General features: G+C 38.1%; 1 long non-coding RNA gene across 6 annotated transcripts; it reads right to left on the reverse strand.

Moving 5' to 3' along the window:
• Window positions 1-2863: 2863 nt before the first annotated feature.
• LOC147872462 (uncharacterized) lies at window positions 2864-14532 on the reverse strand. Of its 6 annotated transcripts, XR_015537313.1 has the most exons (7): window positions 14378-14392; window positions 9750-12804; window positions 9390-9463; window positions 8891-9002; window positions 8654-8738; window positions 3854-7552; window positions 2864-3324 (listed from the first exon to the last, which is right to left on the reverse strand). It is a non-coding gene; the product is annotated as an uncharacterized LOC147872462 (long non-coding RNA). The 6 variants fall into 6 exon arrangements; XR_015537312.1 differs by lacking the exon at window positions 2864-3324 and having other exon boundaries at window positions 4593-7552; window positions 9394-9463; window positions 14378-14532; XR_015537310.1 differs by lacking the exon at window positions 2864-3324 and having other exon boundaries at window positions 4593-7552; window positions 8691-8738; window positions 14378-14531.
• Window positions 14533-15357: the final 825 nt, after the last annotated feature.

The following is a 15357-nucleotide window of genomic DNA, read 5'->3' on the forward strand; positions in this document are numbered from 1 at the left end:
TTTTTATTTTTTTTTATTTTTTGAGAGTTTTCCCCCCCACACACCCCATGCATTTAATTTTTGTTGATATTGCTGTGCTGGTGCTGCTGCTGCTGCTGCTGTTTAAATCTGAAAACATTGGATACATGGGGATTTGAACACAGAACACACATCATTATACACTACAACCTTAACCACTAGGCTACGAAGCTGTTGGAAGTTCACCGTTTAAAACTCCCTCATATCTTACATTGTGTAAGAGTTGCCTTGGAGTACATTATGAGGCAGATTGAAGCCGCAACTGGGCAGAGTCTCTGGTGGTCTAGTGGTTAAGACATGAGACTGTTAAGTTTAGGGTTCCAAGTGTTGGTGGTTCAAATCCACCAGCCTGCAATAGATTTATTTTTTTATTAAAACTCCCTCATATCTTACATTGTGTGAGAGTTGCCTTGGAGTACATTATGAGGCAGATTGAAGCGGCAACTGAGCAGAGTCTCTGGTAGTCTAGTGGTTAAGACATGAGACTGTTAAGTTTAGGGTTCCAAGTGTCGGTGGTTCAAATCCACCAACCTGCAATAGACTTTTTATTAATATAAGTTTTAAAACATGAGTAAGACACTCGACCAACCCCCCCCGAAGGGGGGGGGTTGGTCGAGTGTCTTACTCATGTTTTAAAAACTTGACCAACCCCCCCCGAAGGGGGGGGTTGGTCAAGTTTTTATAATGCAACCAACCCCCCCCCCCGAAGGGGGGGGTTGGTTTAGTATCTTACTCAAGTTTTTTAAAATGTTGAGTGACCTTGACCTTGACCTTGAATAAGTAGGTCAAGGTCACTCAACATTTTAAAATTTCAAGTTTTTCAAAATGTTGAGTGACCTTGACCTTGAATAAGTAGGTCAAGGTCACTCAACATTTTAAAATTTCAAAGTTTTTAAAATGTTGAAATTTTAAAATGTTGAGTGACCTTGACCTACTTATTCAAGGTCAAGGTCAAGGTCACTCAACATTTTAAAAAACTTGAGTAAGATACTAAACCAACCCCCCCCTTCGGGGGGGGTTGGTTTAGTATCTTACTCAAGTTTTTATAATGCAACCAACCCCCCCCTTCGGGGGGGGGGTTGGTTGCATTATAAAAACTTGACCAACCCCCCCCTTCGGGGGGGGTTGGTCAAGTTTTTAAAACATGAGTAAGACACTCGACCAACCCCCCCCTTCGGGGGGGGTTGGTCGAGTGTCTTACTCATGTTTTAAAACTTATATTAATAAAAAGTCTATTGCAGGTTGGTGGATTTGAACCACCGACACTTGGAACTCTAAACTTAACAGTCTCATGTCTTAACCACTAGACTACCAGAGACTCTGCCCAGTTGCCGCTTCAATCTGCCTCATAATGTACTCCAAGGCAACTCTCACACAATGTAAGATATGAGGGAGTTTTAATAAAAAAATAAATCTATTGCAGGCTGGTGGATTTGAACCACCAACACTTGGAACCCTCAACTTAACAGTCTCATGTCTTAACCACTAGACCACCAGAGACTCTGCACAGTTGCGGCTTCAATCTGCCTCATAATGTACTCCAAGGCAACTCTTACACAATGTAAGATATGAGGGAGTTTTAAACGGTGAACTGCCAACAGCTTCGTAGCCTAGTGGTTAAGGTTGTAGTGTATAATGATGTGTGTTCTGTGTTCAAATCCCCATGTATCCAATGTTTTCAGATTTAAACAGCAGCAGCAGCAGCAGCACCAGCACAGCAATATCAACAAAAATTAAATGCATGGGGTGTGTGGGGGGGAAAACTCTCAAAAAATAAAAAAAAATAAAAAACTCTTTGGCATAATTTTTCAACATTTTATATCATTTTCTATCATTTTCCATCTTATACTATTTTCGTTATAATCTATTTTCTTTTCCTCTCATCCTTTTGTTTTCTCTTTTCACTCTTTCTACCTACTCCATCATTTCATTATCTCTTTCTTCTCTAATTAAATCTTCACCTCTCACTGTTTCTTTCCTTCTTCAATCCACAAACATCCTGTTCGACGTCAGTGCTTCCTGACATCTTCCATGCTCCTCTACACACACACACACACACACACTGCAAGCCTTCAACATCACACGTCATTCCTGATCTTGAACCATAGAGCATGAAAGCAGGGCAAAATCAGAACATACGTGTGTGGCGAATTTCAGTATTTTGGAGTGACACTAAAAATTCACCTTCAATTTGGGTAATTTCTGCTGCCATTCAATTCACAACTTTGTGCCTTTTCATCGCCTGTCTAAAAACATAAATTTTAAGATCCACAATATAATACTTTACCTGTAGTTATGTACAGGTGTAACAATTGATCTCTGACACCAACGGGAAGACGCAGATCGAGTGTTTTTCAGAACAGGGTGCTGAGGAGGATAATATTTACACCTAAGAGGGATGAATTACTATGACACTGGTCAAAGTTGCATAATGAGGACCTTCTTTGTTGTACTTTTTGTCAAATATAATTAGACTGATCGAGTAAAGAAGGATTTAGATGGTCAGGTCACATATGGGATACCGGATTTAGGTGGGCAAATCAGAACAAAAGAGACCGCTGGGAAGACCTAAACGTAAGTGGGAAGATAATATTAAAATGGATGTCAGAGAAATATGTTGAAGTGTTGTGGTCTGGATTCAGGTAACAGGCCAGTGACAAGCTCTTGTGAACACAGTAATGAACCTTCAGGTTCCATTAAATGTGGGGAATTTCTTGAGTGCCTGAGAAACTTAACTGCTCGCTTCTCAGAAGGTCCCAGGCTCCAGAATTAATTAAGGTTACAACTCCTGCTTCATTCTCTGTTCTTTTCCATTTTTAATTCCTAAGAGCATTAAATTTACATGTTTTCACATACAAAACTCTTTTATTTTTTGTACTTTTTAATATATACATCAGCCAAAGTTCAGCACTTTTCAATTCTCATCTGAACCAACACATCTTAGACATACATATTTATTTTTACAGTCCATACACAAACGTTGAAGTTAAATGATGTTGTTAAAATTATATAATATTAAAACATTATTGTTGTATAAAATATTATATTTGGCGCTTTTAATCGTAAATACGATTTTACATTATTTAGCGCTTTTATATATTAAACGACATGTTTCGACGGTAATACCGTCATCTTAAGGTTTATATCAATTTTACAATATTTTAAAATTATTAGATATTTTAATGCAATGTATTATAATGATCTGTGGTTTGTTTGTAGATTTTCTATTTTCATGGTGAGTTGTTTGTTTGTAGTCAGACGTTTTATTTTCAAGATGTGTTGTGCGGAGTAACGTACGTCTGATAGCTGGTGAAGAAGAAGAAGAAGAAAGAAAAAAAACGAAAAAACATCATCATCATCATCTTAGACAGTTTCTGAATACACATTCTGAACTCATATTCCTCAGCGTTCTTTGTAATGTCATACATATAAAAAAATTTATTCTTCACTAAAAAGCACACACACACACACACACACACCCTGATATCTTTTCCATCACTTCAAGTAATTTACAACGGTGAAGGCTGGAGAAACTTACTCCTCTTAACTTTGACTAACCCCTAATCTCAACTCACAAAATCCCTAGGCACAAAACTGTTCATGTACAAAGGCAGAAATGGCACAGTGAAAACTCTGTAATTGCTATTTGACATTAATTAGTTTACTGCTGAAAAATTGTGTTTCAAAACTGATACCCAGAACAATTGGGAAAGCGCCCTACCTTCTCTCTCTCTATTCGTAGCATACTTTCTTAATGCCATTCATTCTCTATTATATTCTACTCTACTTATCAGACATCACATCACATCTCATTTAATTGTTATTCAGTACCTACCTTCCCAAATGTACTTCACTTCAAGGGAGCAATATTTATCATTCGCCACCTACAAAAGGACAGATTTTTAGGATATGTTGCACGACTCTTACAACATTACACTTCAACATCAAAACAACAATGCTGTAACAATGAACATTACAAGGCATTTCAAAGTTTACACTTGGCACAATACTAAACATACAACAATTATGCATTACAGACTCATATTAAAATCACTGAAACATGTTTACATATTTACAGCCTACTACATCTTTGTTAACAAACTTCCTTAATGCCATTCATTCTGCATAATATTACAATCTGTTTATCCATCATTATTTCACATTTATTTTGCATTCATTACATATCACTTTCTCTTTCTTCCCTCACATCATCAAATGCAGTGCACTTCAAGTGAGCAATTGTTGTCATTCATCACTAATATAAGGACAGAACTTTAGGATAGGTTGCATAACTCTCACCACACTAAACCTGAGATTCAAAATGGCAGTGCCGTAACAATGGGCACTACAAGAAATTTCAAAGTTTCTTCTCAAATCCCAGCAGCACATGTACATTGCAGACTACAATTAGAAACTCTAAACATTTTCATACTTACTGCCGTACAGGTTCCCCTACTTCAATGCCGTATGTCATGATTAAAAAGAAGGCAATTTATGCCACCTCCAGGATGACACCGTTACATTCCTGGCAAACAAGGTACTACAAAATTCTTGTGATTAACATACAGATAGTCTCATTTTGTGCTGAATTACACATCAAAACATCAGCAATATTTAATCTCACTGTTGGCTATACACATTTTCACAAGTAGCAGTACAAACCAGCACATAAGTGACACACACATTTCAAAATAAATACAGAAACACAACCTTTTTAAAATACATTATACAGGGCCAAGTTCCTAACTCTTTATACAAGCAAAACACATTACATCGCTTTATACACATTGTAACATGAAACACCAGTATCAGTAAGTTATTCCAGATACAGGAAATTATTACAGACAATACACTTATACATCATTTTAGTATTACGCCAAATTCAGTCACATATCACCCACCTCAGCTTACAGAGAACATATTTGTACATAAGTCATTTTGACCGTTACAGCAAATTGATTCCCGTATCACCCATCTTCATTTATGAAGAACAAAGTGAACATGAGCGATTGCTTAATATAATGGAGCAGCTCAGCTTCATACTCTTCATGGAGCAAGTTGAAACAGCAACATCAAAATGTCTTCCTGGGATATAAGATATCTCTTCACCAGAACGCACAACTGGCAGCTGAAACAATCCGGCGACAAACAACGGCAGTTTTCAAAATCAAATACAAACGCTTCTTATCGCAAAGGTAACGTGTATTGCGCTCAATGTAGCATAGGCACGGATTAAGGTATACAAATCGCATTACCCATCTGCAGGATCACCGCGACATCGTTCCAAAACAAACTCATCCGCACAAAGTGCCCAACACAATCCAGAAGCGCAATACATCCTTTCTCAACATGCACTTCGATGCTCTTATATGAGAGTAATTCAAGCCCCCCACAAAACAATTTCTTCAGAATTTCAATAAATACATTCTAGCACAAATTTCAGAGTACACAAAACTGCAGAAATATAAATCTTGTTTCAGTTTATCAATAGCAAATGGCACATTCGTAATTTATGTTCACACATGATCTACCTACACACAACCAACAATTCTGCATCATGCAATTCAAATTAGCACAAATCAGCAACATGCTACTCACTGCTACTTCAACTGCATGCACTACTACTACAATAATAAACTAAATTCACGCAGAAATGGTCACAGCAAGAAAGACTTCATCAGTTACTCTTAGCCACATAAAACAATCCATGAATTATATTTCTTGATATGCAATCATGAAACTGATGACTTACTCAACACGGTTGTGTCACTTTTTGATTAGAACTTTGCTGGTCTGTGGGTCCTTAAGTAATTACTTCTTCTCATTTAACATTTTCAGTTGCTTCAAATATACATATGGAATTTTATGACATAATGGCCGGTCCCTATCAAAGTGGAAACGATTACAAACGAGGCAGTGATTACGTCATTCAATGTACTGTAATGGCATTTCAACCAGAGACCTATTAAAACCATTAAATTAACGAACAGCCCTCTTCCAGGCCACTGTGTAGTTCAAATACTAATATTCTCTAATCATGCAAGCATCAAATTAAAATATAAATATCGCTTTACAACACCTACTGCAGAATGATGAATGCTAACATCACGTCCATATAGTAAGGACAGTAATAATATAATTGGGCAACACCAAAATAATTCAAGACTATGTTTGATGAATGTGCAACATAAATCAGTTTCCATTAAACTACTAAGAAATACTATTGTCAAAAAAGTAAGTATCCTAAAATTAATGTAATGATGTAGACGATATGTTTAAGATTTATCTCCATATTAAACTTTGCGTGTGTACCTTCAATATTTCATTACTTGCACTGTCAAACACCTGAAATTAAAAACTTTTTAATCATCAGTCACTTCAATGTATTAAATTCCACAAGAAATTTATTATTATTATTAAGAGTTCTGTCTTACGACAGGTCCATTGCTCTGCCCAAACAGAGCTCTCCAGTTGTCCCTATTCTCGGCTTCTCGCTTTAATTCCTGGAACGTCATCTTCTTTCCTTGTTTAAGGTCGTCGGTTAGCTGTATCAATCTTCTTCCTAGTCCTCTCTTTCCTTCAACCTGGCCTTCGGTGATATCACTCAGTAATCCATTCCTTCTCATAATATGTCCCAGCCAGTTAGCTTTTTACCAGATGAAAATTGCAATGGTTTCAATAATCTGTTAAAACTACAAGTTGCGAGTTTACAACCTTATCAGTTGTAAAAGGTTGAGAAGTACAAGATACGCGCCACGCCTAATGGCTAATTGTCCATGAAAATTGGTGAATTCATTTGACTCCTGCAAGACGGACAAACGCAGACTTCGCGGTGAACATGTAAGCCTCCTTTGTTTCCTTTCTGTGCCAGAAAGGAATGTGAGCCAACACGATACCAGTAATTGAGGGGATAGAATGAAATCTCAGGATACACGTAGCAGATACATAAACACTACAATGTCACATACCACAATATGTAGCTCAGTCACTAGCTGGACCACCAGTTTCATTCCCTCCAGAAGCGTGACCCATTTGGCCTTTCACTTCTTACGAAAAGCTTCTTCTCAGGGCAAGTTGGTTAGGGCCTGCAGCTGACCCCTCAGCTCCAAGTTGCGCAGGAGTAAAGAATGTCTCGTCTTCTTTTGTTCCTCCAAAATGTTTGCAGACTTCATGAATGGTATAACACAAAATCAGGGATCAATTCTTGCACCCAAGCTGTGACACTCGGCCTTCACTTCTCTTTCACATCACAGATTACATTCTTCAGTCATTCACTGGTCTTCAGTCACCCGTTGTCCACTTGCATTATGCCCTGAACGTTGACTACCTGCCAATGGACAGCTTCGTCAGCACTCATCTTTTTCTGCCCCGTTACATCCGTGACATCTGCGATGTATGAACCATAGACAACTTGAAGTGCCCAATATGCAACTGCTGCCACCACGCCTCACACCCATAGCAACTCCACGACTGCACGAACCACATCTCGAGACGATGTTTCAAGGTGGGTGGCCCTTCTGTGTGGACACTGTCCCTGGAATTAGGAACATTTATGCAGGAAATTCTTCTTTGTGCATTGTATTATATAAAATATTGGTAAAAGATAGCTTGCCGGTGAAAATTCCAATATCAGAAACTTCTACAGCCATGACTAAAGGAGAACAAATATAATAATTAATCCAAGTACCTGAGAAGATATTATGAACATTATTAGTGAAAATTATTTCGATTATTTATGGTGTTCGTATCAGTTTCATGAAACATACGCAAATACAGCAATAGGTTTAGTAATATTAAAATTCCTTCTTGGTCTTCCTCTGTTACTTCCTCCTGGTGGAAACCAACCCAACACTTCGTTCACACATAGTTCGGACAAGTCTGTAACACATCAGTTATTTTGACTTTATACCTGAACAAACAGAGTAGCTAAACTGATACCCTTTCTCTGATCACACGCTTTTGAATTTTATCTCGCATTGGTAGCAGTACTGATCTTAAGAGAAGGCAATTTTAGTTCTAAACACTTGAACTCAGTCATTAATGCAGGAGATGCAACAAGAACACACATCTATGTCCTATGTTTCTCCTTATGGATACTAGAAATACACATGAATGTCAGGTGTAATAAAGTTGTTCCTGCATTTATTTTAGGATGGATGTCACCTAAAAACATCTTCAATAACTACACAACCTTCATTGATACACTACATTTTGTATGATATTGTATGTGCGTCATATTGTGATTTATTTAAATAGTATTAAGAATATATTAAAATTGGCCGTCAATCACAATATAAGATAATTAAAAGATTAAAATATCATTTTACGTTCCGTATCGAGTACTCGATTTACATGTGGAACATTTTACGACATGTTTCGGCTATATATAGCCATCATCAGGTGTTATGTTATAAACTTTTTAACTGAATTACTGATTTTTACTGATTTTTAAGATTTTTAGTTTTCATTTCTCTTATCATGTTCACGTCCTTCATATTGTATCTTCATCCGTTGTTGTGTCACATGTCACTAATATGATTGTATTTCGTAGTGATGCCAATGTTGTGTATATTGGACTGTGAAGTAAAGGTTTCAATACTATTAATATACATTTTGTATGAACCTTGGATAATACCAGTAATTATTCATGATGCAATGATGCATGAACCTACTCATGAGACGCTGTCGAGACGGGTAGCCGTGTTCTGCCGACTCTGTCCCTGAAATTTAAAACAGAGAAAACAATCTGAGAAATTGAAAGCATTGCTATTAAAAACTATTTTAATTATTCATCAAATATTGTTAAATTTCATGAAACATTGAAAAGTAGCACGTGCTCATTAATATTAAAATTCTCCACCCATCCACTGACCTTCCAGTCGTCTCCCTGCCACTATCCTGGACCTCTTCTATCCCTCCACCTCTTGATGGTCTTCCTGGTAGCAAACAACCCAGCACTTCCTTCAGACATACATTGGATATGTCTGTAACATATCAATTGGTTTGTCTCCATGAACGGAATTTTTCAGAACTAATTCCTCTCCTCTTATTACAGGCTTTGGGATTTTGTCTTCACTTGAAACTTTGGCTGATCATCAAGAAAGCAATTTTAACTTATTACACTTACTCCTAACTACTTGAATGTGTCCTTCATTCAGGAGACAAGACAAAAATACTTGTGGCACTAGAAATAAAGCATCCTTTACATCAGACCATTGAATGGTGAGTATACCAAACATTTTTGTAAGTTTCAAACTTTTCTTTGTAGCTAAACTGAGTTTATTGATACCCTACATTTGATAAGAATTTCGTATACTAAAAGAATGTCTCCTAAAGTTAAATCACAGGCTTAAGTGAATTCTATACATTACCCACGTACTGTCTCACTTTCTATGCCTTTTGTGGTTGCTATGGCATTTGAGTAGCTGATTTTGAATGACTGCCTCTGGAAGAAAAAATTTAATTCATCACAATATGTCCTTTACACACAGGAACACTGCCTAAGGTGGGAATCTGAACTCATGCTTTAAAAAAGGCCCACGGGGAATAAAATGCGAATAGTACTAATTTAGGACCACCTACAAAAATGATCTACCAGGCGATCTCTACTTTCTTCACACATCCTGCTTCAGAATCTCCCACTGACTCCAAAGGCTTTCAAATTCTTTTTTTTGAGGGTAGGGGCTCATTGCAGAAACAAATCCACTTCATGTTCCACTATGCACACTCACCGGTCACTTCTGATTGGTTGCCTCTTCCCAGCAGACAGGCCCCACCATCGTTCGCAAATACCCATCAACATGGCCTGATGTCGGAATCCCTGAAATACTTTGAAAACAGCCCCAGGCAAAGAATATGTCCTGTGTACGTCAATACAGCAGCTTTACTATGACAGCTTGGAGCACAAAAAATATAAAATGCATAAAAGAGTACAAATAACAAGACAACATCAAAAGGAATTACACTCAATGTAAATAAGGGAACATTTTCATAGTAAGGATATAATTAATATCAATTTTACTCTCTATCATATTTAATTAACAGGGAATTAAAGAAGCAAGAAATGCAATATGAACATGCAATGAATATACCATATCAAAATATTGGAATTTAAACAACAATACATGTAAAAAGAACAGTTAAATAAGCAATATATACAACAAATTTGAATTCACATTTAAGTACACAACAGCAGAACACAGAATGCCCAGAATGCAAATGATAATGGCTTCATGGCATGTTTGCCCTGAAACACATGAACACAAGAATTAGATCAGGTTTCTCTGACGCCAGTTAGTAACAAGTACTGTAGCCTCTCTTCTGTAGTATCTCATGGCTCCCTGAAACTTCAAAGCTCCTGCACCGCATTCTGGAACAAAAATTACGCTCATCACAGAAATCAACTCATTTCGTATTCCACCAGGCATGCTCATTTTCCTGCCATTTCAGACTCGTTGCCTTGCAAACGCCAATAAATGTGGCCGGCCTGTGAGGGAACTCCTGAAATCAAGGTTTTAAAACACTCCCAGACAAACATATCTCGTGTGCATCGAGATACTAGCCTTAAGATGAAACTAGTGTTATAATTGGCATGAAATAATACAACAGACTCAGCACACGCATATAAAATTCACAACAAAGGAAGAAAAACATCAAAATGAAGTACACTCAACATATACATGTAATACTAATAAGCCCAGCATTTGCACTGTAAGAATACAATTAATGTCAATTTTAATTAATTTCACTTTGTATCACAATTAATGGGGAATTAGAGAAGCAAGAAATGCAATGTGAACATACAACGAATAAACCATAACAAGATATTAGAATTGATATAATAAGTGTACAAATAACAGCGTAATAAATAAGGCGTACAACAAATTTGAATTCACATTTAAGTACACAACAGCAGAACACAGAATGCCCAGAACACAAATGATAATGGCTTCATGGAATGTTTGCACTGAAACACATGAACACAAGAATTAGATCAGGTTTCTTCGAAGCCTCGTAGTAACAAGTACTGTAACCTCTCTTCTATAGTATTTCATGGCTCCCTGAAACTTCAAAGCTCCTGCACCGCATTCTGGAATAAAAATTACACTCGTCAGAGAAACAAGTCACTTTGCATTCCACCAGGCATGCTCATTTCCCTCTCAATTCAGATTGGTTGCCTCTTCCCAGCAGATGGAAATACATCAACAGGCAGATGTGGTACAGATTACATATCTGCAATGGACACATAGAAAATTGTATTTTATGAACAATTAACAGGAAGTTTAATCAATTTTATACAATTCAACAGTGAAAAAACACGACAAAAATTCAATATGAACACATACATCATTGCAACAGATAGGACAATTAAAAAAAATTAAATTAAAATAGGCCGTACATATTAACTCAATGGCACAAATAAGATGTGTACAAACATAACCTTCAATAATTATCTGTACTTTAACAGGTATAGAAGTGCACAGCACTTGGGAAAATATAAAGAAAATGTGATGTAAAATAATATGCAGCGTACACACAACACATACAAGTGGAACTATCTATAATTAAGAGCATGTTTAAAGTATTCTGTCACATTTCAATAATGTGGGAGTACATAACAAAGAAATGCAATATGAGCATGTATCAATCAACAAATAGGCCAATTCATAACGTCACATAGGCTGCATGCATAAACAACAGAATTGCGTAAAAAACACACAACCAGCCTGAGTATATTTTCAGTTGGAGAAAAGCACAAAAATTAGTAATTAAAGAAACAAACAATGGCACATGTGGACTGAAGCATGTAAATAAATGGGCATGGGCTTCAAGTGACCATTAACTGATCTTTCGTGGTTCCTTTTCTTCTAACCTACCAGCAGCCCCCAGCCAAGATCTCATGACAATCGTCCGATTTCGCTAAATGACTGACAGATGTCAAAATCATGAAAAGCTCTTTATTAAAGAGCTTTCATTGGTGGCCATGATCATGGCCTCCCTGTAGACCCCTGGGTCGATCTAGAGGACTGACCTCTTTACTTGGGGTATTGCCCTTCGACCTGGGCCTTGTAAGCACCCTGGTCAGAGCCTCCTTAAACTTGGGTAGTGTCATGTACCCCAGTTTTCATATGCCCCTGGTACCATCTTGGCTCTCTCTGGCATTCCAGACATGCAGTCTGTGCCAAATGTTGCCTGTCGACCAGAAGGCCACAAGGCTATAAACTGTTTATCACATTCTTCCATGGGTCTGCTGCAAATGCCAGCTCTCTGTGGTGGTATGCCAGAAATACTGACTCCCTGCTGAGAATGACCAGCTTTAAAATGGAGACTCCATATCACAGAACTTTTCTGGTAGTTTTCTGACAACTGGTGGGCTTCTGCCTCCGGTTGTCTTTTAAACTTTCCCAGGCTGGCTGATACTGAGAGCAGACCAAGGCGGCAGTGCCCTGAAGGGATCCTTTGTGCCATGCAGCCCTCAGCACGATACCTCACACCTTGGCTTCGGTGGACCAGAGCCCTGTTAGCCGTCCGAGGACGTTACCCCCCTCCGCGACGTGGACGCCAAGGGTTGGATTTTGGAGGGGACTAAAGCATGTAGAAGACCAATATTAATCCTGGTTTCTTTGAAGTCTACAGAAAGCTTAATACTGTTACCGATTTTGTCCAATACCTCATGATTACTTCCAAGTCCAGGTGGAAGATTGTAATTCTCTTCCATTACCTTCTTGAATTCATTTGTCCGCAGTTATTAACTTGCACCACTCAGGAAACCACTTCAACCATGAACTAGAACAAATAAGACATTTACAATCATGTCGATATTCATTTATAATTGTCCTCCAAAACCTCCTCAAACTTACATCTACCTATATTTAACTTTGTACTGTGATTCGGCCCTGCGTTCAGGACCCGAAACGTCTGTTTTCTACGTCGTTACTTCCAGATCAGCCTCCTGTAGCAGCGTCTAATGGAGCTGCGTGTTTCTGTTTCGACCCAGTATTTTAGCAGCTGACATGTCCAATTCAGACTTCACAGATGGCGGATTCTGAAGCAAAGTTTAACACCCATTTTGATAATTACCGTGGCCGAGACTATTCTTAACTGCAAACGCATACGACGATGAGATTATGCGGTTCGCACTGCGGGTTCCGATTAAACAGATTTTAATAGGGCTAACTACATTAAATCAATCGTCGCTTTACGAAATTATTCTCAGCCTAACTTTAATAACGAAGCGCGTACCCTTCATCCGAAAGCGAACTCACCCGGAGTCTTTCGACAGATTAAGAAACTCTCCTGATGCCTCCCCCATTTCCCTCACCATCTTTACTCCGGTCCCCACAAAATGCGCTTTAATCTATCTGGATGCCTTGGAATGAATTATGCCAAGGGAAAGGATTAAGGGGAAAACATGTATTTTCCTATTGCGTTTTGGACTTAATTCTACGTTGTTTACTTTTTTTGTAGCGTACTTAATCATCGTTTTATTTCTGGTGTAAATACATTTTATTTCGGGCAATAAGATGGCTGATTTCTAATTTTTTTGGTATTTCGGAAACGTAACCCCCTCCCCAATTATAACACTGTTTTTATGGGTAAACAGCGACAAGCTTTAAGATCGTCTGAAGGTTCCTTAGAGCGGGGACTGCCTGAAATTTCATCGATATTCTGAATCCAACGAGAGTGCTGTATAATACACGTGTCCTAACTGAATAATCGGCTATATTGAAGTTTATAAATCACGGACGTACTGTCCCATTGTATGCCCCATTCTAATTGCAAAGTAACCAGGGCCTGATCTATTACGTCGCAATCCAGCTGGGATCTCACTCAGACCTCGTCTGCGTAGGAAGTCTGCCTTGAGAGAAGAAATGGGTCGAATTGCGTACGAAATTCATTCCACGATAATTAAAGCTGTTGTCCTTTTTTAATAATTAGGCACAGTAAGAATTTATTTCGCTGCTGTGGCAATTAATCACTAATCCAAACAAAAATTATGTGGGTTACATAACGTAATATAAGACAGAAAAATGATCAACACCCAGCGATTTAGCTTCAAAAGGACAAGCCCGAAGTCCGTAGCTAAGCTCGACATATTCTAACCTAACACGGTTAACCTCGTGTACACCTAATGAGTGAAACTTCTAGTTCAATAAATGAAGGGTCGGCGAATTCCTTGACCGCTAAGCTACCATCAGCTTTTGCAGAACGGCTCTGTACCATGTATTTAGTTAATATTCGGAAATAAAGAAACTATTAGTAAATCTACAAATATAAAATTCAATAAAAGCTCCGCATGGACTGGCCTTCCATTTTACTCTGAAAGGAAATTGTTCTGGATTTCTACGCATCAGCTTACCTCGTCACAGCAACGCCGGAAACAAAGTGAAAGGGCGTTCTTTTCTCGAAGAACCACTGACGTAATTAAATGAATGTAGTGGGGGAGTGAGGGGTTAGGGGTGGAAGTAAAGAACAGGTTGTGGGCCAAGAAGAAGCAAACACAGGCAGAAGTATGAGGAAGTACAGGGTGTCTACAAGGTTTCATTCCCCAATCTCTATATCTGTCTCTCTTTTCGGTGATTTCTAGCTTGTGGATGAGCGTTCTCAGCAGCATTTACAAAATCTTCGTCACCAGAGGCTCGCACACACAACGCAAGAAATACTTGACTGTCCCACACTTGAGGTGGATGTCCAATTTCGACAAGCTGAAACTCCTTTACCTGGTAGAAATTGTTTCCCGTATGCCTACCATTCTATAAAGTTATTTTCTGCTTCTGTTACAATATTACTAGCAACGTTAGCACACGTAACTGTAGGAAGTTATGCAGAGTTTCCTACTAGTTATCTGCGCTACTCCTTTCCAGTGCTGCACCCTAGTAGCCAAATCCTTCATTATGATTTAATATCCCGTCTTATACTATACAGGGACAGAATAACAACATTGAAAATAACTTTACCTGTAATTGTGTATATCTGAACTGATAAACTTTTGGTAATGAAATAGCCTTTGTATTTGTGAATTTATAACCCACAGAAAATATTACTTTTCTTAAACCTCTTCAAAAATTATTCATGATGGTCTGTTTAACCAAATGAAAACATAACCTGTGAATGAAAGATTGAGATTCTCATGGCAGTTAACAGGAAGTTCACACTGATGATGGTGGCAGCAAGCACATCTGAAACTTTGGATAACCTTCTACAAACCTACAGAGCGCAACAACCCAGAGGCCATCTTCATAACCTGTGATGTTACTTTCACTAGGAATGCAATGTCAATGCACTTAGTGGAAAAATCGGAATGTGCGTGATTGAGTACTGACTTATGTCATCTTACTT

The sequence above is a fragment of the Zootermopsis nevadensis genome, unplaced genomic scaffold (genome assembly GCF_977971745.1).
Source record: "Zootermopsis nevadensis isolate Lab colony 2312 unplaced genomic scaffold, Znev_1.0 Znev_ptg000027l, whole genome shotgun sequence".
In the NCBI taxonomy this organism is placed as follows: domain Eukaryota; kingdom Metazoa; phylum Arthropoda; class Insecta; order Blattodea; family Termopsidae; genus Zootermopsis; species Zootermopsis nevadensis.